At 38.1% G+C, this 24,852-nt stretch overlaps 1 long non-coding RNA gene across 1 annotated transcript; it reads right to left on the bottom strand.

Annotated features, from left to right (window-relative positions):
* Positions 1 to 16,238: 16,238 nt before the first annotated feature.
* Positions 16,239 to 24,426, bottom strand: LOC102553133 (uncharacterized). Its single transcript, XR_015646256.1, has 4 exons — positions 24,349 to 24,426; positions 22,038 to 22,453; positions 20,979 to 21,086; positions 16,239 to 17,018 (listed from the first exon to the last, which is right to left on the bottom strand). It is a non-coding gene; the product is annotated as an uncharacterized LOC102553133 (long non-coding RNA).
* Positions 24,427 to 24,852: the final 426 nt, after the last annotated feature.

The raw sequence follows: 24,852 nt of genomic DNA, 5'->3' as shown, positions 1-24,852 counted from the left end.
GGCAGAAGGAACACCCATTCAGAGCCTGCCCCACATGTGGCCCATACATATACAGCCACCAAACTAGATAAGATGGATGAAGCAAAGAAGTGTTGGCTGACAGGAACTGGATGTAGATCTCTCCTGAGAGACACAGGCAGCATAGGGCAAATACGTAGGTGAATGCCAGCAGCAAACCACTGAACTGAGAACGGGACCCCCGTTCAAGGAATCAGAGAAAGGACTAAAAGAGCTGAAGGGGCTCAAGACCCCATATGAACAACAATGCCAACCAACCAGAGCTTCCAGGCACTGAGCCACTACCTAAAGACTATACATGGACTGACCCTGGGCTCCAACTGCATATGTAGCAATGAATATCCTAGTAAGAGCACCAGTGGAAGGGGAAGCCCTTGGTCCTGCCAAGGCTGGACTCCCAGTGATCGGGATTCTTGGGGGGAGGGTGGTAATGGGGAAAGGATGGGAAGGGGAACACCCATATAGAAGGGGAGGTAGAGGGGTTAGGGGGATGTTGGCCTGGAATAACATTTGAAATGTAAGTAAGAAATACCCAATTTAATAAAGATGTTTAAAAAAAGACATGTAATTTATGTATGACAGAATAATAAAAAAGGAACTGAGATACCTTTTTCAGTTTTTTTTCTGTTTTTGAGTTTTTTTATTTATTTTTATTTTCTTTTTTTATTAGGTATTTTCTTTATTTACATTTCAATGTTATTCCCCTTCCTGGTTTCCCCTCCAGAAATCCCCTATTCAATCCCCCATCCCCCTGCTTCTATGAGGTTGCTCCTCCACCCATCCACTCACCCACCCAACCCATCCTCCCTGTCCTGGTATTCCCCAACACTAGGGCATGCCTTACCAGGACCAAGGGCTTCTCTTCCCATTGATTCCCGACAAGACCATCCTTTGCTACATATTTGTTGAGAGCCATGGGTCACTCCATGATTACACTTTGGTTGGTGATTTAATCCCTGGGAGCTCTGGGGGATATGGGTGGCTGATATTGTTGTTCTTCCTATGGGGTTGCAAACCCCTTCATCTCCTTCAGTTCTTTCTCTAACTCCTCCATTGGGGACCCTGTTCTTGGTCCAGTGGTTGGCTGCAAACACTCATCTCTGTATTTGTCAGACTCTAGAGGAGCTTCTCAGGAGACAGCTGTGTCAGGCTTCTGTCAGCATGCTCGTCTTGGGATCTGCAATAGTGTCTGCATTTGGTGACTGTATATGAGATGGATCCCCAAGTGGAGCAACATCTGGATGGCCTTTCCTTCAGTCTTTGCTCCCTACTTTGTCTCTGTATTTCTTCTGTGAGTATTTTGTTCCCCCATTTAAGAAGGACTGAAGCATCTTCACTTTGGTTGTCCTTCTCCTTGAGTTTCATGTGGTCTGTGGATTGTATCTTTGGTAATTCAAGCTTTTGGGCTAATATCCACTTATCAGCAAGTACATACTATGTGTGTTTTTTTGTGACTGGGTTACCTTACTCAGAATGATATTTTCAAGTTCCATTCATTTGCCTATGGATTTCATGAAGTCATTGTCTTTGATAGCTGAATAGTACTCCATTGTGTAAATGTTCTACACTTTCTGTATCCATTCCTCTGTTGAAGGACATCTGGGTTCTTTCCAGCTTCTGGCTATTATAAATAAGACTACTATGAACATAGTGGAGTATGTGTCCTTGTTATATGTTGGAGCATCATTTGGGTATATACCCAGAAGTGGTATAGCTGGGTCCTCAGGTAGTACTATGTCCAGTTTTCTGAGGAACCTCAAGACTGATATCCACAGTGCTTGTACCAGCTTGCAATCTTGCCAACAATTGAAGAGTGTTCCTCTTTCGCCACATCCTCACCACTATCTGCTGTCACCTGAGTTTTTTGATCTTAGTCATTGTGACTGGTGTGAGGTGATTTGCATTTCCCTGATGACTATGAATGTTGAACATTTAAGTCATTTGGTATTTATCAATTGAGAATTCTTTGTTTAGCTCTGTACCCCATTTTTAAATAGGGTTATTTAACTCTCTGGAGTCTATCTTCTTGAGTTTTTTTGTATATATTGCATATCAACCCTCTTTTGGATATAGGATTGGTAAAGATCTTTTTTCAATCTGTTGGTTGCTGTTTTGATCTATTGCCAGTGTCTTTGCATTACAGAAATTTTGCAATTTTATGAGGTCCCTTTCGATGATTGTTGATTTTAGAGCATAAGCCATTGGTGTTGTGTTCAGGCAGTTTTCCCCAATGCCCATGCATTCAAGGCTCTTTCTCTTCTATTAGTTTGAGTGTACCTGGCTTTATGTGGACATCCCTGTTCCACTTGGACTTGAGATTTGTACAAGGTGATAAAAATGGATTGATTTTAGTTATAAGTGTAATTATGGCTTCAAAGAACAAATTGGGTGGTGTTCCTTGTGTTTCTATTTTGTAGTAAGTTAGAAGATTATTGGTATTAGGTCTTCTTTGAAGATCTGATAGAATTCTGCACTAAATCCTTCCGGTCCTAGGCTTCTTTTGGTTAGGAGACTTTTAATGACTGCTTCTATTTTTTAGAGGTTATGGGTCTATATAGATGGTTTATGTGATCCTGATTTAACTTTGGTACCTGGTATCTCTCTAGAATATTGTACGTTTCATCCAGATTTTCCAGTTCTGTTGAGTATAGGATTTGTAGTAGAACCTGATGATTTTTTGAATTGCCTCAGTTTCTTTTGTTATCTTTCCCTTTTCATTTCTGATTGTGTTAATTTGGATACTGTCTCTGTGCCCTCTGGTTAGTCTGGTTAAGGGTTTATCTATCCTGTTGATTTTTTCAAAGGACCAGATCCTGGTTTGACTGATTCTTTATATAGTTTTTTTTGTTTGCTCTTGGTTGATTTCAGCCCTGAGTTTATTTTCTGCTGCCTGCTCATTTTGGGTGTATTTGCTTCCTTTTGTTCTAGAGCTTTCAGTTGTGCTGTCAAGCTGCTAATATAAGATCTTTCCATTTTTTTCTTTAATCATGTTGTAATGTCTTTTCTTATCTTTTTTGATTAGTTTAGTTTTGAATTCTATTTTGTTACATATTAAGATTAGTATACCAGCTTCCTTCTCACATTATTTGCTTGGAATATTTTTCTTCAACCTTTTACCCTGAGTTAACATCTATCTGTGATGTTAATGTGTCTTTCTTGAATGAAGCAGAAGCCAAGATTGTGTTCTTGAACCCATTCTGTTAGTGGATATCTTTTAATTGGGGAATTGAAATCATTGGTGTTGAGAGATATCAATGATACTTAATTGTTTATGCCTACTATCTTGCTGTTTGTGATGGTGGCTGATATGTCTGTGTGTGTGTGTGTGTGTGTGTGTGTGTGTGTGTGTGTGTGTGTGTCTTCTGGTTTTGCTAATGTGAGATTGTTTGCTCTCTGTAATTTTATGAGTGTAGTTAACCTCCTTAGATTTGAGGATTTTTTTTTCTAGTACCTTCTGTAGGCCTAGATTTGTAGGTAAAATATTGTTTAAATTTGTCTTTATCATGGAATATCTTATTGTCTCCTTCTATGGTGATTGAAAAATTTGCTTAGTATAGTAATATGGATGGCAATAGCAAATGGATGGCATTTTTGTCATCTCTTGTAGTCTGTAGTATATCTGCCCATGCTCTTCTGTATTTTTCAGTCTCTGTTGGGAAGTCAGGAATAATTCTATTTAGTCTGCCCTTATATGTATCTTGGTCTCTTTGCCTAGCAGATTTTAATATTCTTTCTATGTTCTGTATGTTTAGTGCTTTGATTATTTTGTATGAGGTGACTTTCTTTTCCTATTTGGTGTTCTGTATCCTTCTTGTACCCATATTGACATTTCCTTTAGGTTTCATGTTTTAAAAATAAGTTTGCTGAAAACATTTTCTGGTCCACAGGATTTCTTGTGCTTCTTCTATTCCTAATTTTCTTGTGTTTGGTTTTTTCATAGTGACCTAGATTTCCTGGATACTTTTTTTTTGGTTTTTTTTTTTTTTTTGGTTTTTTTTTTGGAGCTGGGGACCGAGCCCAGGGCCTTGAGCTTCCTAGGTAAGCGCTCTACCACTGAGCTAAATCCCCAGCCCCTTTTAAAATAATTTTTATGGATATAAAATTTTCTTTGTCTGATTTATCCATTTCTTCTACTGTATCTTCAATACCTATCTTTCTTCCATTCTTGTATCATGTTGGTTAACCTTGCCTTTGTAGTTCCTTTTCTGTTTCCTAAATTTTTCACTTACAGAATTCCCTTAGTTTTTTAAATTCTATTTCTATTTTCAGCCTACAAACATTTTTTTCATTTTCTTCCACAGCTTATTTATGTTTTCTTGGACTTAAAAAAAGATTTAAACACAGAGACAAAGTGTGGAGCAGAGTCTGAGGGAAAGGTTATCCAGAGACGGACCTACCAGGGGATCCATCCCATATATTGTCACCAAACCCAAACAATATTGTGGATGCCAAGAAGTACATGCTGACAGTAGCCTGATATAGCTGTGTCCTGAGAGGTTCTGCCAGAGCCTGAGTAATACAGAGTCAGATGCTCGCAAGCAGCATTGGACTGAAAACGGGACCCTCAATGAAGGAGTTCGAAAAAGGACTGAAGGAGCTGAAGGGGTTTTCAGACCATAGGAAGAACAATATCAACCAACCAGACACCAACACCCCCAAAGCTCCCAAGCAATAATCCACCAACCAAAAAGTACTCATGGAGGGTACTTATGCCATGACTTATGCCACATATGTAGCACAGGTTGGCCTTATTGTGCCTCAATGAGAGGAGAGGCCCTTGGTCCTGTGAAGGCTCAATGCCCCCTCCCCCGCTCCGTGTAAGGAATGCCAGGGCAGGAAAATGGGAGGGAGTGGGTGGGTGGAAGCACTCTCATAGAGGAAGGGGGAGGAGGGAATGGAAAGGGGGATCCCAGAGTGGAAATTGGGGAAGGGGATAACATTTGAAATGTAAGTAAAGAAAATATCCAATTATAAAAAAGAAAAAGAAAAGAAGGCTTCAATTGTGGAGGAAAAAAGCAAGGTCAATACAGAATGTGAAACGGGATGACGATGAAAACCAAAATCAAGGTGTCTCATAATGTCTCAAGAAAATATTTTATATTTTCTGGAAATGATACCATTCACATATGTGATTTGTAAAAGAAATTATTTGACTTTGGCTGATAATCATTCCCAAAAGAACCATAGACTAACAATAACCCCAGTACTGACCAGGAGAAGCCTAATAACTACTGCTGCTGCTGCTGCTACTACTACTACTACTACTACTACTACTACTACTACTACTACTACTCTACTACTACTACTACTACTACTACTACTACTACTACTACTCTACTACTACTACTATTGTATAAGATCATTGTTGTCTGCAAATTTTATGTATTACCTATCTGTATTAACTTGAATTTCTTCAAATTGAACTAGACCAATATCTAGGATATCAAGCAGTGTGTAGAACAGATATGGAGAGAGTGGAAATCCTTGTTCATTTCTAATTTTAGGGGAACTATTTTCAGTAGTCTTTATTTAGAATGATGCTGGTCACAGGTCTGCTGTTAGGTGTATTTATTATGGGTAGATATATTGCTCAGATCTCTACCTTCTCTGTACTTCTACCGTGAAAAAATAACTTGAGGAATATATAAGAAGATGAAAGCTCTCCTATACCCACGGAGAGGGAAGATCAACGTAATAAAATTGCCACCCTACCAAATACTATCTATAAATTCATTGCAATCCTCATCAAAATTCTAACATAATCCTTCAGATATTGAAAGGACAATGTCCACTTAATATAGAAACAAAAAACTCCCCACAGGATAGCTAGAACAATACATAATAATAAGAGAGCTGCTGGAGGAGTCACCATCCCCAATTTCAAGTTATATTACAGAAATATAATAAAGACAGCATGGCTTTGGTAGAAAATAGACATGTTAATTGGTGAAACTGAAGACCCAGACATAAAATTTACAGTCCTATGTACTGAGTAACTTCTGCATCATTAAGAACACCAGAATTCAGATATGATGGCAGCCTAGAGATGGGAAGCTTTTACCAACTCTATACCTGATAGACGGTTAATATCAAAAAAATATAAATAGCACATGAAACTATACATCAAAAAACAAATAACTCAATTAAAAATAGATACAAATATGAACAGCACCAGTGGAAGGGGAAGCCCTGGGTCCTGCTAAGACTGAACCCCCAGTGAACTAGATTGTTGGGGGGAGGGCGGCAAGGGGGAAGGATGGGGAGGGCAACACCCATAACGAAGGGGAGGGGGAGGGATTAGGGGGATGTTGGCTTGGAAACCGGGAAAGGGAATAACACTGGAAATGTAAATAAGAAATACTCAAGTTAATAAAAAAAAATATGAACAGCATTTTACTTTTCACTTTTAATCAATTAATTAATTAGTTTCCCTTCCCTCCTCTTCTCCCAATGCTCTCTCCACATCTGTCCCCATCCACTCCTCCTCCTTATCTATTTAGAAAAGGACAGGCCTCTAACAGATATCAACCAGCTTTGGCATATCAAGTTACAGTGGACTACATTCATCTTCTTCTGTTGAGGCTAGAAGAGGGAGCCCCAGAGGAGGAAAGGATTCGAAAGACAGGCAACAGAGTCCCTGAAGGACCTGGATCCTGCAGCTAGGAGTGCGAAATAAAGACCAAACAGACCAACTGTTACAAATGTACAGAGGTCAGGCCCATGCATGGACCCCGGCTGTCTGTTCAGTTTCTGTGGGACTCTATGTAGCTGTAAAACATATGTGAATTTATGAAGAGAATAGTCTATATAATAAGTTCCAGGATGGCTTCAGCAACATAGAGATCCCCTGTCTCAAAACAAAGAAGAAAAGAAAAGAAGAAAGGAAGGAAGGAGGGAAGGAAGGAAGAAAGGAGGGGAAAAAATTATCACCCCCAAATCTCAGCACTGGACACATCTAGATCTTAAGAGCTGTATTTTGTTGGGGTACCCAGACTCCTCTGATGCAAAGTCACATTGCAATTGTGAGTCATCTTCTTGGACCGAGCTCAGCTATCTGTGGTGAGTCTCTGCATATTCTTCAGCTATGCTCTGATGTTACGATTCACAGATGCTCACTGAAATCACATAGGGCCACTAACTCACCCAGCACATTCAACCATGACCACTTCAAGATGAGAACAGTAAAAGCAACTTTTTTCCTGTCTTTCTTTTTCTTGTATTTTTATTATTTAAAATAATTGTTACATATAAATTGACTTTGATCCTATTGGTCCCCTCTGCCAAGTGTTTTCAGATCCTTTCCCCTTCCCTATCCAATGAATTTTAGTTTTTTTCTTGAAAAAAATCAAAACAAAAAAACAATATAACAACAACCCTCCAAACCAAGACAACAAACTAAAACAACATTCATGCAGAAATAAAAGGAAAAAAACTATAACCAAAGAAAAGCATACACTTAAAAATACCTGTGGAGTCTATTATATACTGGTCAGCTACTCCTGAATATTAAAACCTGCCCTGCACTGGAGAAAATTTCCTGAACAAAACACCAATGGCTTATGCTCTAAGATCAAGAATCGACAAATGGGATCTCATAAAACTGCAAAGCTTCTGTAAGGCAAAGGACACTGTGGTTAGGACAAAACGGCAGCCAACAGATTGGGAAAAGATCTTTACCAATCCTAGATAGAGGCCTTAGATCCAAAATATACAAAGAACTCAAGAAGTTAGACCGCAGGGAGACAAATAACCCTACTAAAAAATGGGGTTCAGAGCTAAACAAACAATTCACAGCTGAGGAATGCCTAACGGCTGAGAAACACCTAAAGAAATGTTCAACATCTTTAGTCATAAGGGAAATGCAAATCAAAACAATCCTGAGATTTCACCTCACACCAGTGAGAATGGCTAAGATCAAAAACTCAGGTGACAGCAGATGCTGGCGAGGATGCAGAGAAAGAGGAACACTCCTCCATTGTTGGTGGGATTGCAGACTAGTACACCATTCTGGAAATCAGTCTGGAGGTTCCTCAGAAAATTGGACATTGAACTGCCTGAGGATCCAGCTATACCTCTCTTGGGCATATACCCAAAAGATGCCCCAACATATAAAAAAAGACACGTGCTCCACTATGTTCATAGCAGCCTTATTTATAATAGCCAGAAGCTGGAAAGAATCCAGATGCCCTTCAACAGAGGAATGGATACAGAAAATGTGGTACATCTACACAATGGAATATTACTCAGCTATCAAAAACAACGACTTTATGAAATTCGTAGGCAAATGGTTGGAACTGGAAAATATCATCCTGAGTGAGCTAACCCAATCACAGAAAGACATACATGGTATGCACACATTGATAAGTGGATATTAGCCCAAATGCTTGAATTGCCCTAGATGCACAGAACACATGAAACTCAAGACAGATGATCAAAATGCGAATGCTTCACTCCTTCTTTAGAAGGGGAACAAGAATACCCTTGGCAGGGAATAGGGAGGCAAAGATTAAAACAGAGGCAGAAGGAACACCCATTCAGGACCTGTCCCACATGTGGCTCATACATATACAGCCACCCAATTAGACAAGATGGATGAAGCAAAGAAGTGCAGACCAACAGGAACCGGATGTAGATCGCTCCTGAGAGACACAGCCAGAATACAGCAAATACACAGGCGAATGCCAGCAGCAAACCACTGAGCTGAGAATAGGACCCCCGTTGAAGGAATCAGAGAAAGGACTGGAAGAGCTTGAAGAGGCTCGAGACCCCAAAAGTACAACAATGCCAACCAACCAGAGCTTCCAGGGACTAAGCCACTACCTAAAGACTATACATGGACTGACCCTGGACTCTGACCTCATAGGTAGCAATGAATATCCTAGTAAGAGCACCAGTGGAAGGGGAAGCCCTGGGTCCTGCTAAGACTGATCCCCCAGTGAACGTGATTGTTGGGGGGAGGGCGGTAATGGGGGGAGGATGGGGAGGGGAACACCCATATAGAGGGGCAAGGGGAGGGGTTAGGGGGATGTTTGCCTGGAAACCGGGAAAGGGAATAACATTTGAAATGTAAATAAGAAATACTCAAGTTAATAAAAAAAAAAAAACCTGCCCTGGAGTAGTTGATATATCCAATGTCACTCCACTGGAAAAAACTGATTAAAAGCAACTTTTTAAAAAACATGTTTATGTGTAAAATTGCTGGATTATGGATTATATTCCGTTCGCTGTGCTGGAGAGGATCCTAGAATCATCCAAGAAACCCATGCTATTGTTCCCATAATCCTTCTGTTATGTGTGCTCCTCACTTTCTGGTTCCATACTTCTGTGATCTTCAATGAAATCAAAGTTTTTCAATTAAATTTATGACTGAGATTATTGTGTTTGACTTTTGAAATTTATTCCAATCTTTATTATTACAGTATGCGATTCTTTGTACATCAATGTTTTTACCTACACTCCAAAGTATCTTCATCAGCTTCCCATTTCCTGTATAGATATATACTAATTATTTACATTACTAACTCCAAAGGGCTTTCAACACTCTCTTTCCATCTTGGATTTTTGAACCTCCTCTTTGAAGAGTCTTTCTAATTGCGCTCTTCCTCCTGATATCATTCATCATCCTTATTCCGTTTTTTTTTTTTTGTCAGTTACTATTGTTGTGATGAGACACCACGACTGATGCAAAGAGAATATTTGCCTTTTACTTCTATATCACTGCTCGTCATTAAGGGAAGTCTGGATAGGAACTGAAACAGGTTTGGAACTGGAGGCGCGAGCTGAGGCAGTTGGCATGAATGGGTGCCACTTACAGGCTTGCTCATCATGACTTGCTCAGTCTGCTTTTGTATAGAACTCAGGAACGACCAACCAAGTGTTAGTATGCCCCACAATGGACTGGGCCCTGTGCTATAAATTGTTAAATTAAGAAAACACCATACAGGCTGGCCTATAGCCTGGATTTATGAAGGCAGTTTAAAAAGAGAATTTCCCTCCTCTCAAATGGCTTTAATTTGTTTCAAGTGGACATAAAACTCTCCACGATACATTTATAAAAAGTTTTTAAATTTGATGCACTGGAGCCTTTTCTAGGATTTTACTGTTTTCCCCCTTTATGTCTCTAGCTAGGAAACATTGTCAAGCATTTTATAGTGGTATTTCCTTATATAGTGTGTCTTACTGATTATTCCCATTTTCATGTTCTCCTTCTCTTCTGGAACACATCATCTTTTATGATTTCCTCTAATTTCTTAGCCCCTTCTGCTTTTCTATCTCATTCTATTAAATTTCACTCTCTTTGAGGACTCTTCTACCCATTTAACAGATCACTTTAATGTTATAAACTACAGAGAGAGACCTTCCTTCATCTTCACATAAAGGTAAACATGAAAGTTAAGGTTCCATATCCGATAGAGAAAATAGTTATTAATTTTTATAAATATAGCTATTTGTTTTAACAAAAACATTTACAATGTGGTTAATTTTCCTACAAACTTTATAGCCGAATAAATACATTTTCCATATCACATTTAAAATAATTTATTTGTCAAGAAAGGTAAAAATATCATTAGTATTTTATTTTTCATAAAGCCATACAAAAGTTTTTTGTCATAGAAATTAGTATATTGAAGAAAGGAATATGTGTATATGAGTAAAATATGTTGTATATAATTCCCACCTACCTACTATGACTATATCATATCATTCTTTTTCAATTTATTTATTCACTTTACATCCTGATTATAGTCCCCCTCTTTCCTCTCCTCCAAGTCCCACCCTTACAAATTCCTCGCCTCTTACTCCTTCCCACTCTCCTTAGAGACAGGGAAGGCCCCTTTGGCTACCACCATGGAATTGTATCATTCTTTAAAACAAACATTTTTCATCAGAATCTACAATAAAGAAAATAAATATAGAATTGAAAAATAATGCTAAGAAGAGGAATTCTAATTAATAACTGATTACTCAGCTTCAAAATATAAATCACAATATTAATAATTCCTGAACATACAAGAAAATTGTTCTTTCTCCTAGGAATAACAGTATAAATCAAATATAGTTTTCACATGGAATTATGCAGAAGCAGCTTATTCGTCATAATGGAGTATATATCCTGAAAACAAGCAGTTTAGCTCATGGTCCTGAGAAGGACAAATTATGTCCAGGGAAGTAGGAAGGAAATAGCAAGTGGTTGGTAAAGTTCAACACAGTCACATTTGAACAATCCCTGTAGGTGTAGTGCAGGAACATAAGGCTGGCCGCCTGTGTCACCCTTACAATTCTCTTTACTTGAAGTGAGCATGTAGTGTACACATATTTTATTACAATAATTTATTTAACTGAGCATAAAATAGCAGTAATAGCCTAATAAGACAGATCTGATATCTGGATTTCATCCATATTAAATATATGGCAGTGGCATACTGACAGTGGTGTCCTCCAAAAAGACAGCAATGCCCATGGGTCCAAAAGCCATGCAGATATAAACCACTCCAGGGACAGCCTTGGGGAACTGTGCTGTTTCATGTGAGCCAAGCAAATACTCACATACTGAAAGTCTATTGACTGATTGGTTAGCAAATTACGTTGGATTGGATAGTCAGCTCTCATATAACATGGTCTTTATGTTGTAGAAGTGTATTAAAAAGACGTGGAGAAACTGCCTGAGGATCCAGCTATACCTCTCTTGGGCATATACCCAAAAGATGCCCCAACATATAAAAAAGACACGTGCTCCACTATGTTCATAGCAGCCTTATTTATAATAGCCAGAAGCTGGAAAGAACCCAGATGCCCTTCAACAGAGGAATGGATACAGAAAATGTGGTACATCTACACAATGGAATATTACTCAGCTATCAAAAACAACGACTTTATGAAATTCGTAGGCAAATGGCTGGAACTGGAAAATATCATCCTGAGTGAGCTAACCCAAACACAGAAAGACATACATGGTATGCACTCACTGATAAGTGGCTATTAGCCCAAATGCTTGAATTACCCTAAATGCCTAGAACAAATGAAACTCAAGACAGATGATCAAAATGTGAATGGTTCACTCCTTCTTTAAAAGGGGAACAAGAATACCCTTGGCAGGGAAGAGAGAGGCAAAGATTAAAACAGAGACTGAAGGAACACCCATTCACAGTCTGCCCCACATGTGGCCCATGCATATACAGCCATCCAATTAGACAAGATGGATGAAGCAAAGAAGTGCAGACCGACAGGAGCCGGATGTAGATCTCTCCTGAGAGACACAGCCAGAATACAGCAAATACAGAGGCGCATACCAGCAGCAAACCACTGAACTGAGAATAGGACCCCCGTTGAAGGAATCAGAGAAAGAACTGGAAGAGCTTGAAGGGGCTCGAGACCCCATATGTACAACAATGCCAAGCAACCAGAGCTTCCAGGGACTAAGCCACTACCTAAAGACTATACATGGACTGACCCTGGACTCTGACCTCATAGGTAGCAATGAATATCCTAGTAAGAGCACCAGTGGAAGGGGAAGCCCTGGGTCCTGCTAAGACTGAACCCCCAGTGAACTAGACTGTTGGGGGGAGGGGGACAATGGGGGGAGGGTGGGGTGCGGAACACCGATAAAAAAGGGGAGGGGGGAGGGGGATGTTTGCCCGGAAACTGGGAAAGGGAATAACACTCGAAATGTATAGAAGAAATACTCAAGTTAATAAAAAAAAAAAAAAGACGTGGAGAGAGCAGACTTACCAGCTTCTGGCTCCTGAAGCTACTTCAGAATTCAGTGTCTGACTTTTGCTCCATGGTGTGGTACTTCTGATTTAGAGGTACAGTGTACCAGGTAAGCTAGTCGCCAGATCATGTCTGCACTTTATACTACGCAGCAGAATCTACTCTGAACTTACTGTGTCAGCTCTACAGTTGCAGAATGCACTGAGAACTCATTGAATTTTGGCAAGCAAGCACCCTGGGTCTGAACAAAGCACTGTTTCTCTTGCATTCACCATCGGGCAGTCAATGCCAGAGACTGAACCTCATTGAGGAGAACTTATGTCAAGCATACATGTCTCGGTGGGAACACAGAATCCTGAACTAATATACTTTACAGAGTTGAGGCACATAGCAAAGGGATAATGTGGGAAAAAACCCATTTACTGAATACAATGCACAGGAAAATTACAATGCAACACCACAAAGATAAATGCAATAGTAATGCTACATTTACATGGAAGATTAATGTTTTCCAGTTGGAATAGGAATCAATATAAATATCTCAGAACTGGAGATATTACAATTCATGGTGGCCTAACATAGTACTTCATTGCTATAAACCCAGTGGTGTAAAAAAAAAAAAAAACAGCCCAAAAGGAACAGAGAGAGAATGCAGGTGTGAAATCTCAAGGTTTTAACCAAATTTAAAAGGCTGAAGTGTTCAGAAATAGGCTTCTTCATAATGATACTTAGAACAATGGATATTTACCAGAAGAGTGACACTAGAACCTTAATTCTTAATGTGCTCCAATAAATTACAAATGTATAAGAGATGTAACTGAGATGCTGGAACTCTCATTCAAAGTAGTTCTGGGAAACTCAAAGTAGAAAAGAGTTAGTAGAATACACTCTTAGACAAAGATATTGTCAGGAAAATCTCAGCCACTCATGAAATAATAGCATGGACTAATGGGGTAAGGTAAAGTTAAAATCATTCTGCACATCTAAGGCGTTCAAGTTGCCTTCAGCTCTCATGATGAAAACTGATATAGAATATCTGAAAAACAAGAGGGCCATGCACAATTTCTGTCATACGAACGCTTTATAGTTGAGAGACAGGGCAAGCCCCACTGCATATCCATAATATACAAACAGAATCACCACGGCAGTTTTAGGAAATGATGCAAGCTTGTCCTGGCTTACAGGCACTGAGATTTGTAGTTCATGTAAAGACCTGATGTATTATCTAAGGGATTAGGTGTCTTCTCTCTCTCTCCTGCCTTTTCTTCATTACAAATATTCAAGGAAAGGAATTGCACGCTGCAATTCATGTATGTCTTTAGATGCCTCATTTCCAAGAGGCAAAGAAACTCCTGTTGACCTACACAGATCATGTAGCTTTCATCTATAAGGAGACCCATAGATTCTTTTTTTTTTTGGTGGTGGTGGTGGGGAGTTAGGAATTCACTGTCTTCATATTTTTACATGAAACAGTCTGTTTAAAGATCTAGTCCAATCTGCTACCAATTGAAATAGGATCCATATATCACATATCGCAATCATGAGGTTATATTTCCTACATTTTGAAAATTAACTCGTTTACTACTTCTCCCAAATATAATGAGGATGTAAATACGTCAGTATTGATTGGAGGCTGTCTGTTCTCATAGGAACTTTTTTTTTCTGGCTGTGAGGTGGTGGTGGTGGTGGTGGTGGTGGTGGTGGTTTGTGCGCGCCTGCCTGCGTGCGTGAGTCTGTGTGTGTTTGTGCTTTTAGGAATTCCATATATATGGAGCTGCAAAACTGTTAGAGAACTTAAGAATGTTTCCTGTCTCCACAGATAGCCCAAGTCTGTTTCCCAGCATTTATATTAGGTGGCTCAACAGTAGCTTCTCTATCCAGAATTGGGGATCTGTCGCCATCTTGTGGATATACTTGGTATTTACAGCTGATAGACACTAACCGTGAGAGATGATGAAACAGTCATACTTTCAGGGGTATCGCACCAGCGATGTCCACTCTGACATAGTTTTTAGTCAATTGATGGTCTTTATACAGTCGACTAGGCCCAGTTGTTCAGGTCTCTAGGTGTATTCTGAGTGCATTTGAAAGCAGAAATCATGTCCTGGATTCTTTATCAGCAGCTTCAGAGAGGGGTGGGGACTTCACATGAGCAATCAATTTGAAAGATGGTAAGGTAAGTGATTAGCTGAAGAGTGGCTTTCCACCAGCAGATAATTTAAAAATAGCTGTGTTAGTTGAGACAGACTGACCTAGGGTTCCAAGAATAGACTTCAGTGAATGTCCATGGGATTCTCCACTAAGGAGATTAAATTCCAGCTGAGTCTGAAGTGGTTTCAGCAAGATGAACTGTGACTTACCTTGTCACACTTGTATGAGGAGACCGGCCTTTTTGTCCACACACACCTACCACCATTGAATTGTGAACCAAGACAGATTGATAGCAAGAGAACTCAGTGGTCATCAACTGATACTCAGGATAAATTAAGCATTCCTTCCTTTTAGTTGATTTTTCTGTCTTGGGAACTTAGGTGATTTGCTCATGTATTTCTTTCAGCATGGTATAAGAATATGCACATGCATATAAACAGATCCCCACACACTTAGTGTTCTGAAGGCATTCATAATCTTTCAATGGCATGTAGCTTATTCTTTGGTTTTGATTTTTTTTTAAGTTTACACAGCCTTCTCACTAGTGGAAAGTGTGCTTTATAGCACAAATCTTTTAATATATACCAACAACTATCAGGCTTTTACTAAAAGTTAGCAAAGTAAATCAAAACTTCCATTCAAAACCAAATATATTCTTGTATAATTTATAGACTTCAAAACTGTCACTATTTCTACTGAGTAAATGCAGTCTGCATTAGGAACATATCTCAAAGCTTAAATTATTTGAGTGGTTTTTTTCATTTAAATCATAAATGCAAAATTTATTCTAGCTTCAGGAACCATGTGTACCCCATAGAGACTCTTGACTCATAGAATCACTACAGTGTGTTCAATGATATTAAATACAGAATAAGTTTAAAACAGATTTCAGTATTTGAAATAAAATAATTTCTGAAGTGTCATTTTATCAACTTTGAAGATTCACTCATTCTAAGTTATTTGACTATTTGGTTTAAATTTACTTATCAATATTCTCAAAATAGGTTATATCTTACTGATGATGTTCATTGATTTTGTTCTATAAAATTGTATTGTGGAGGACCTTCTGTGAAATTCATTAGTACATAAAATATTGATGAGTTTTGATGTTAATAAGAACATAGGAACATTATTTAATTCAAATATTTAAAGAATACTCTTGTTTGAGAATATTTCCCTACATATTTACCGATTGCCTCTGTTAGGTTTTTCTAATGAAATCTATTTTTCTTTTAATGATGTATTTTGTTAACATTATTTATTATCATTCACGGACTATGTAACCTTCATGAGGCAATTACCATACAAAATGGAGCTTCACACTGCAAGGCAGCAAGAAATGAACAAAGGCTTTAAAAAGGTATTTATTGTGAATTGAGACAAAAGAGAGATTGATTTGAAGCTTAAAACAATCTATAATGTTCACTCTTCAAAAAGATAAAATACTTGGCAAGACAATAATTGTTACATAAGTCATAATCATTTCACATAAAAGACAGTGCTATGTTCCACAGAAATACAAATGACAATAATGTAGCAGTTTTGACTTTGACAGGTGATAAATGATCATTTCTTGGCATGAATGCTTATGTCTCAAATTAAGATTCCTATAGTGCTTTTTATCTTGAATAATTTTTTATAATTAGTGGATATTTTGAGAGTTCTATGAAAACGTTATTACATGCATAGCTCATTTTTTGAAGACTCCTTAATGAATATAGATCCATTTATGCTTAAACATAATTACAAACTTGTAGGCTTAGATTTTGCAAAATGTATTTTAATAAGGGTTTTCAACCTTTCTTCAACACCCCCTACACCCACACCAGCCCATCATCCAAGGTAGGAAAGAAAAGATGCTAAATAGGACAAGGGGATGTGGACCTGTTTAGAAGTAGTTATTTGGGATGATTCCAATCTCTGTTCTTGGGACACCAGCAGTCCAATTTAGTGGTGTCAGGATACCACACATGAATCAGCAGTGGTGATGTGATCCAGCAGCAACAGCCAGGCCTCCACTGAGTTGACATGAGTCAGTGGGAGTGACCAGAACCAACTGGGACACCAGGATAAGCTCTCTGTTGTGCCCCTGTCTGCCAGAGACCAGCTTCAGAGTTCTGGTTCTCTCTTGAATGTAGCTGAAGGGAAAGCGTGTTGGTGGGGGTAAGACTCAATCTTTTGAAAAATTAGGGTTGCTTCTTATTATAATAACATTTAATTATTCTGATTCTATGTTACTTTGCAGTGGTAGCTGGCTTGCCTGTTTGAGCTCCTCTGAGGCTAGAAATTGCAGCGTCTCTAGCACTTAGCATCCCATCATAAAACATTAAGAAAAGGATTAATTGCTAGGGCTTTTTTTCTCTATTGCCCAGTAGCCTCACCTCTCCTATGTTAGATGGGAGGAAGGTTTGGAGCAATAAACATTTATTGAACCTGGAGAAGAGAGTCACTTGCGGAAAAAAAAAAAACTTTTACACAACAAATACGCATATATCCACATACATTTACACAGAATCCATGCACACATATTCATAAATCTTTATGCATTTTAGTTGAACTTGGCTCTGTATTTGTCTCATAATTTCATACTTAGACACATACATCCATTCTTACATATGCAAATAGAGCAAAAGACCAAGCACCAGTGCAGAAAGAACTCACTCACTCTGGGTGAAAAATGAGCTCCAATCTTTATTGCATAGAGAAAGAAAAAGCTTCTACCCCTTTATTGCTGAATGAAATAATACCAAGTCTGTAAGAAGAAAGCTTTGGCCTCTTTAGTAAGACGAAGAAGCTTAACTTGCTGTTAAGAAAAGACTGGTTCCATCCCATGGCAAGGAGAAGCCTGTCTGTATTTCCTACCGACTCTCTGCAGCTTCTTCTTTGTCCCACATTCTCTCTGCATTTTGCCTAGTACCCTCTTAATTTCTAAGTTCCCTTTTCATTTCTATGTTACTCTACTCTGTTGTTCCTTTCTTCCTCCTCCTAATGTTACTCTCTCCTCCCATTCTGATATAATAATTCTATGCAATGTAATCGTTTTTAGTTTTTTTGTACCCTTTCTAGGAATTATCTAAGCATTCTTTTTTTTAAAAACAAAAGTTCAAACATCAATTTAAATCTTAAATTGAATAAGAAACTTACAACAGAGACATTTACATATGTTTCCAATTAAGACAAATTATCTAGCTAACATCCATTATCTGTCAATAGCTCTACAGGTCCATTGAGAGTTAAAACTCATAATTCTTGTGACTAAGTAACTTAGTATAACTTTTGTATAGATAAACCCAGTCGATATTTTATCTACTGTCTTTGCATCTACAATAAGTCACTAGGTCTTTGTTTAACTGTTTTACAACCTCTCAGAGTATGTTCTGAGTTGTATATGTCTGTTTTCTATCTCAGAAGCAAATAACTTGTAATACTTAAATTCTGGCAGAGATCTCCTTGCAGTTTAGGGCTTTAATAGCAGTCCTATTATAAAGGGCTTAATAATTACTAGTATAACTTTAGGAATTCTTTAAAAATCAACATCACTACAAGATAGTACATCTTCATTGATCTGCAGAAATCTTCCCAAAAAATGGGCTAACACCTAGTGATTATCGTACATATTTAAAAATAACAGGAAAGGCATATCATCTTTAAGAAACAATCAAGGGATAAAGTCTCTTCTGGACCTGATCTCATAGAGCTCACGTACCATAAGCCATGGTCCACCTCCAGGAATGCCACTTGCTAGCCTTTGGCTAACCGATATGACTTCTGATATCTATCAATAAGGTGAAAATGTCACACTGATGAAGTGTTGGAAGGCTGGCTGTGCAAGCTCTCCATCACTGTCCACCAAGTCTACTTATACTCTCCCCAAACATCATGAGTTCTCTCACTGGTCTTGTGTCTGCAAAACATCCCATGAGCCTGCATCACCTGACACAACCAGAAACTTTCATTTTACAAATTCATACCAAGTGTATGGTTACCTAGTGTGGCATTTCTGATATTTTACAATGACTAACTAATGGTCAATGTCTCTGTATAGTCTTCATATTTAAAAGACACTTTGCATAAATTTAAGGATAGGAAATTAACTTTGATATTTATTAAAGGATTTTGTCACATTTTGCTTGCATGATTTTCTGACGTCTACTACGATGAAAGTTTGTGGTGATGTCTTTCCTACATTCTTTATATTTGTAACATTTTTCTCATGTATGGGTTCTGTGATGAACTTTAAAACTAGAGATATAGGTAAAAGCCTCGCCACATTCTTTACATTTATAAGGATTTTTCTCTCCAGTGTTGAATTTGTGATGAGTTTTAAGATTTGAGATATTGTAGAATACTTTTCACATTCTTTGATTTGCAGTGTTTTCATCTTGTATGAATTCTGTGATGAGTTTATGGGTAAAAGACTTGTCATATTCTTTAAATTTTTAACTTTTATCTCCAGTATGGATTTTGTAGTGAGATTTAAGATTAGAGATATTTGTGAGGATTTCTCCCATTCTTTACTATCATAAGGTTTCTCTACAGTATAGATACTCTGGTGAACTTGAAGTTATGAGCCCTTTATAAAGGATTTCCCACATTCTTTACATTTGCAAGATTGTCTTCTGTGTTAATTTTGTGCTGCTCTTTAAGAGTTGATCAATGGCTAAAGGAGTCTCTGCTCACTTTATATATACAAGGTTTCTCTCCAGTAGTGAATTTTTGATGGTATTTAAGAATTGAACCACATACATAGATCTACCCCAGTCTTTATATTTGTAAGATTTGTGTATAGTATGAAGGCTCAGATAAATTTGAAGAGTTGAGGTTTTGGGAAAGTACTGTCCACATTCTTTCCATATATAGAGTTTTTCTTTAATATAGATTCTAGAATGCTTTTTAAGGTTTGATAATCTGGAAAAGATTGCCATATTATGTATAGATTTGCTTATATCTAGTTAGGTATAGGCATTTACTGCAACATTTCCTACATCAATGACATCTGTTAATTTTTTTCCTGTCAATAATCTTGGATTAACAAAAGGATTGAAAGCATGCACAAAACATTTTCTACTTGCTTTGAAATTTCTCGTGTTTCTCTTCAGTGTGGCTTGGATCATGTTGAGTGGTGTTTGAATGAACATAGAAGATTTTATCACATTCTTTAGTGTCCAAAAATTTGTTTCATTATCCTTTATACTATTCCTTTCTAGGTGTGATGATGCAACTGAGACTTTTCTGTACTCTTAGCACTTGTTTATATTGGAGTTTCCTATGATGTTAATCTGAAAACAATCTGAGACTTCATTCAAGACTTAGTAAGGTTGTTTGTGTAAAGCTCCCTTTGTTTATTGTCAGGCTGATAAAAATAGGAGCATATGCTTTGGTAAAATCACATTCTGACATAAATTTTGGTAAATCATTTGGTAAAGCATATGATTTTGGTAAAATCACATATAGCAGTTTGGGAATGGTTCTTTTGAAAATGAGTACTTACATGAGAATTGTTAGGAATTATGTCATCGTTAGAATAATCCCATGGGTAGTTGCTTTTGTAAGTTATTCCAAGATGATCATTCTCATAATTATTTGGTATATAGCTCTTCATTAGGATTTCATTAACTGATTTCATGTGAAGAAACATTTAAAGTATCAATTTATCCATAAAAATCATCATTTTGGTCTAAATTACATAACCTATATCACAATGAGATTAACGAAGTGTTGCGCTGACTTTTAATGGGAGGCTACACCATACTTATGGCATTTAGCATAGTTTTTCTATCATTGTACCATTCCTTTCTTCAGATTACACTGAAGTACCATTTAATCCCACTCTACACAAAAGGGGTTGCCAAAAGTCAAATATGTATCACTTTGTAAAGTTTCCAAACACATTTTAGAACATAGCTAGCAAGCCCTCCATATTTGATGTGAACACTTCCTCACACAATTCTCTGAGTATAGACAGGTGACTGACAAAGAGTGTGCTCGGTGTGGAAAAGTAAAGAGACTTGATATTCATCAGGAGTGCAATAACTAGTTTTTCTAAAAAAATTGCATCATAACACAATTCATGTTCTTCATCATCACCACAATATTACCTGAATTTCATCATGTGTAGCAGGTCACTATATGATTTTTAAATTTCCCCAATGTATCTTTCTGTATCCTTCTGTGGGAACAGCTCTTGGATTTGATTGTGTGATAGACTTTGAATAAATACAAACAAAAACAAAAACAAAACTTTGGTTACTTAGCTGAAAATAGTATGAGAAAATGTTATACAAAATGACTTCAATTGTGGGATCTAATCAAGATAACATAATGGAAAGGTTTAGAAGAAGTTTTTTTTTTTTGTAAGGAACCAAATGTGTTGTGAATGAATGGATATAAGATGCTTTTCCTATCATATAATTTTTATTTAGTGGTATTTATGTAGAATAACAGACAATTTTAGATAAGATTGTTTGAATAAAAGTTAAAACTAGCTCATACTTTGATCCTGACATAGGATTCCATGTTTTGCCTGTTATTTGGTGCCGCTTTCTGCATAACACCAGAGTTAAGGTGTCCAAACTTGAATTGTTAACTTCACTACCCTTGAGCAATGCCTAGATTTCACTTATCTCTAGCTTGGCAACCTGGACTCTTCCTCAACTCCATTCCATTCACCAAGACTGAGTGAACCTTCTCAAATATACACTAGATAATTTTCAGTCAAGTATACCATCCATTGTATTATAGGAGTGTTCATGACTAGTGAAAGGTACTAAAATCATACCATCATTTCTTTTCACCCTTATGACCTACCTTAGGAACATGTGCTCACTTTTATCAGGGGGTAACATTCGTCAGACCTTTTTATGTTAGTGCGTATAGGTCTTTCCAGACACATGAAGATCCCTTGTCTGCTTTCATCCATAGGGATGGCACATAGATGTCTATCCATTTCTATTCTATGTAACCCAATAATCTCTATCTATTCTAGTCAGATCACATAAATCTTTTTTCTTTATTTTTTATTTTAATATTTATTTATTTGATTTTTTCCCTTATTTACTTTATATCTCATTCACTGCCCCCTTCTGGTTACCCCTCCCACAATCCTCTCATTCCCCATTCCCTTCACCTCTGATGTCGCCCTCTGGGTAACCCCCTACCTTGTAACTTCAAGTCTCCGTGAAGCTAGGTGCTTAGTGCTTTCCCACTAAGGTTAGACAAGGCAACCCAGATAGAAGAACATGTTCCAAATACAGCCAAATGCTTTTGAGATAACCCCCATTCCAGTTGTTTGGAACCCACATGGAGAACAAGCTGTGCATCTGCTACAAATATGAGGGGAGTCCTAGGTTCATCCTCTTTATGTTCGTTGGCTGGTGGTTTAGTCTTTGAGAGCTCCAAGGGTCCAGGTTTGTTGACTCTGTTGGTCATTCTGTGGAGTTCCTATCCCCTTAGGGAGTGCAATCCTCATCCTATTCTTCCATAAGAATCCTCAAGTTCCATCCAATCTTTGGCGGTTTCATCTGCCTAAGTCAATTGGTGGATGGAAACTCTCAGAGAACAGCCATGATAGACTCTAGAAACATAACAGAGTAGCATTAATAGTGTCAGGGATCAGTGTGTGTCCATGGGATGAGCTGGTTATTGGTTGGCCATTTCCTCAGTCTCTGCCCCATCTCTAATTCCTGCATTTCTTATGGACAGAAAATGTTTTGGGTTGAAAGATTTGAGATCATATAAATCTAATAATTAGACTGAGACTCGTGATCAATCCATGGTTCCCTTAAATCCCTAGCTTTATCCTGATCCCTCATACTGTGCTCCAGCCTAGTATGGTTGGCACACCCCAGAATACCCCCTCCCTTTTGCTTACTCCAGGAGACACATCATGTAAAACCTGGCTTACTATGTGTCCACTTGACTTTATCTCATGCCATGTTAAATGTTTAAGAGTTATGCTTCCTTCACATACTATGCTCTGTCATTACATGTTGTTTCTATATCAGATAAAGAAATAACAAAATTGGGGTTGGGGATTTACCTCAGCAGTAGAGCGCTTGCCTAGCGAGCACAAGGCCCTGGGTTCAGTCCCCAGCTCCAAAAAAAAAAAAAAGAAAAAAAAAAGAAGTTGAAAAAAAAAAGAAATAACAAAATTTCCACATGCACAAGTCACAACAAAAATGAAAATTCATTATGTTTTCTGGGATAAATCACAATCTCCGTGTGAGGCACATATATGTGAGAACTTGTACTAAATGTAGTAATTTGCCACCAGCCATTTAGGATAAGCTAAAAACTACCATGTGATCTTCCTGAGATGGTTTTACCATGGACTGTAAAGCCATGATGGATTTAATCTTCTAGGTAAGGCTGAAGAGACTACATTTAAGAAAAGATTCTCTTTATTAATAGGGTTTTGCTGTTAATATATATATATGTATATATATATATATATGAATTGCTAAGTATTAGCCCACACTTATAAGCACATTTCCGCAGAACAATAAAAAATCCTATCTTTTAGTGATGCTATATAAACAAATAGATAATTTTTATCATTTTAGTGATGATTATATAAGAATTCTAAAATTATATTAGTCATTATTAAACCCTTTAATAATATGCATGTTCATTTTTTATTTCTTTTTTAATTGGGTTTTTTTAACTTACATTTCAAATGGTATCCCCTTTTCTGGTTTCCTGTCCATAAACCCCCTATCCCATCCTCTCCTCCTTCTTCTATGAGGGTATTCCCATACCCATCCACCCACCCCTTCCTGCCTCCCTGCCCTGACATTCCCCTACACTGGGAAGTAGAGCCTTGATAGCACCAAGGGCTTCCCCTCCCATTGGTGTGCAACAAGAACATCCTTTACTACAGATGCAGCTGGAGCTATAGGCCTATTCATGTGTACTCTTTGGATGGTGGTTTAGTCCCTGGGAGCACTACTTGCTTGATATTGTTGTTCTTATGGGGTTGCAACCTCTTCAGCTCTTTCAATCCTTTCTCTAACTCCTCCAATGGGGACCCCATTCTCAAATCAATGGTTGGCTGTGAGTGTCCACCCCTGTGTTTGTCATGCTCTGGCAGAGCCTCTCAGAAAACAGCCATATCAGGCTCCTGTCAGCATGCACTTCTTTTTTTTTTAATTTTTTATTATATATTTCTTTACTTACATCTCAAAGGTTATTCCCCTTCTCGGTTTCCTGTGCATAAGCCCCCATTCCCTCCCTTCCTCCTCCCCCATATGGGTATTCCCCCTATACTTCCCCCTTATTGCCCTCCCCCATATTCCCCTGCACTAGGCACTTCTTAGCATCAGCAATATTGTCTGGGTTTCATGGCTGGATGTATATTGCTAATCCCTAGGGGCAGTCTCTAAATGGTCTTTCCTTCAGTCTCTGCTCCATACTCTGTATCTCCTCCTATGAATATTTTTGTCCTCCTTTCTAAGAAGGAATGAAGCATACATATTTTGGTCTTCATTCTTCTTGGGCTTCATATGATCTGTGAGCCTTTTCTTAGGTATTCCAAGCTTTTGGGCTAATATCCACTTACTAGTGAGTGAATACCATGTGTGTTCTATTGTGACTAGGTTACCTCATTCAGCATGATACATTCTAGTTCCATCCATTTGCCTAAGAATTTCAGGTAGTCATTTTTTTCATCTTTATTAACTTGGGTGTTTCTTATATAAATTTCAATTGTTATTCCCTTTCCCAGTTTCTGGGCCAATATCCCCCTAAACCCTTCCTCTCCCCTTCTCTACGAGTGTTCCCCTCCCCATCCTCCCCCCATGACCACCCTCCCACCAACAATCACATTTACTGGGGGTTCAGTCTTGGCAGGACCAAGGGCTTCCCCTTCCACTGGTGCTCTTACTAGGCTATTCATTGCTACCTATGAGGTCAGAGTCCAGGGTCAGTCCATGTATAGTCTTTGGGTAGTGGCTTAGTCCCTGGAAGCTCTGGTTG

The sequence above is a fragment of the Rattus norvegicus genome, chromosome 1 (assembly GCF_021556685.1).
Source record: "Rattus norvegicus strain SHRSP/BbbUtx chromosome 1, alternate assembly SHRSP_T2T, whole genome shotgun sequence".
Lineage (NCBI taxonomy): Eukaryota > Metazoa > Chordata > Mammalia > Rodentia > Muridae > Rattus > Rattus norvegicus.
This window is presented reverse-complemented; position numbering and strand designations above follow the sequence as displayed.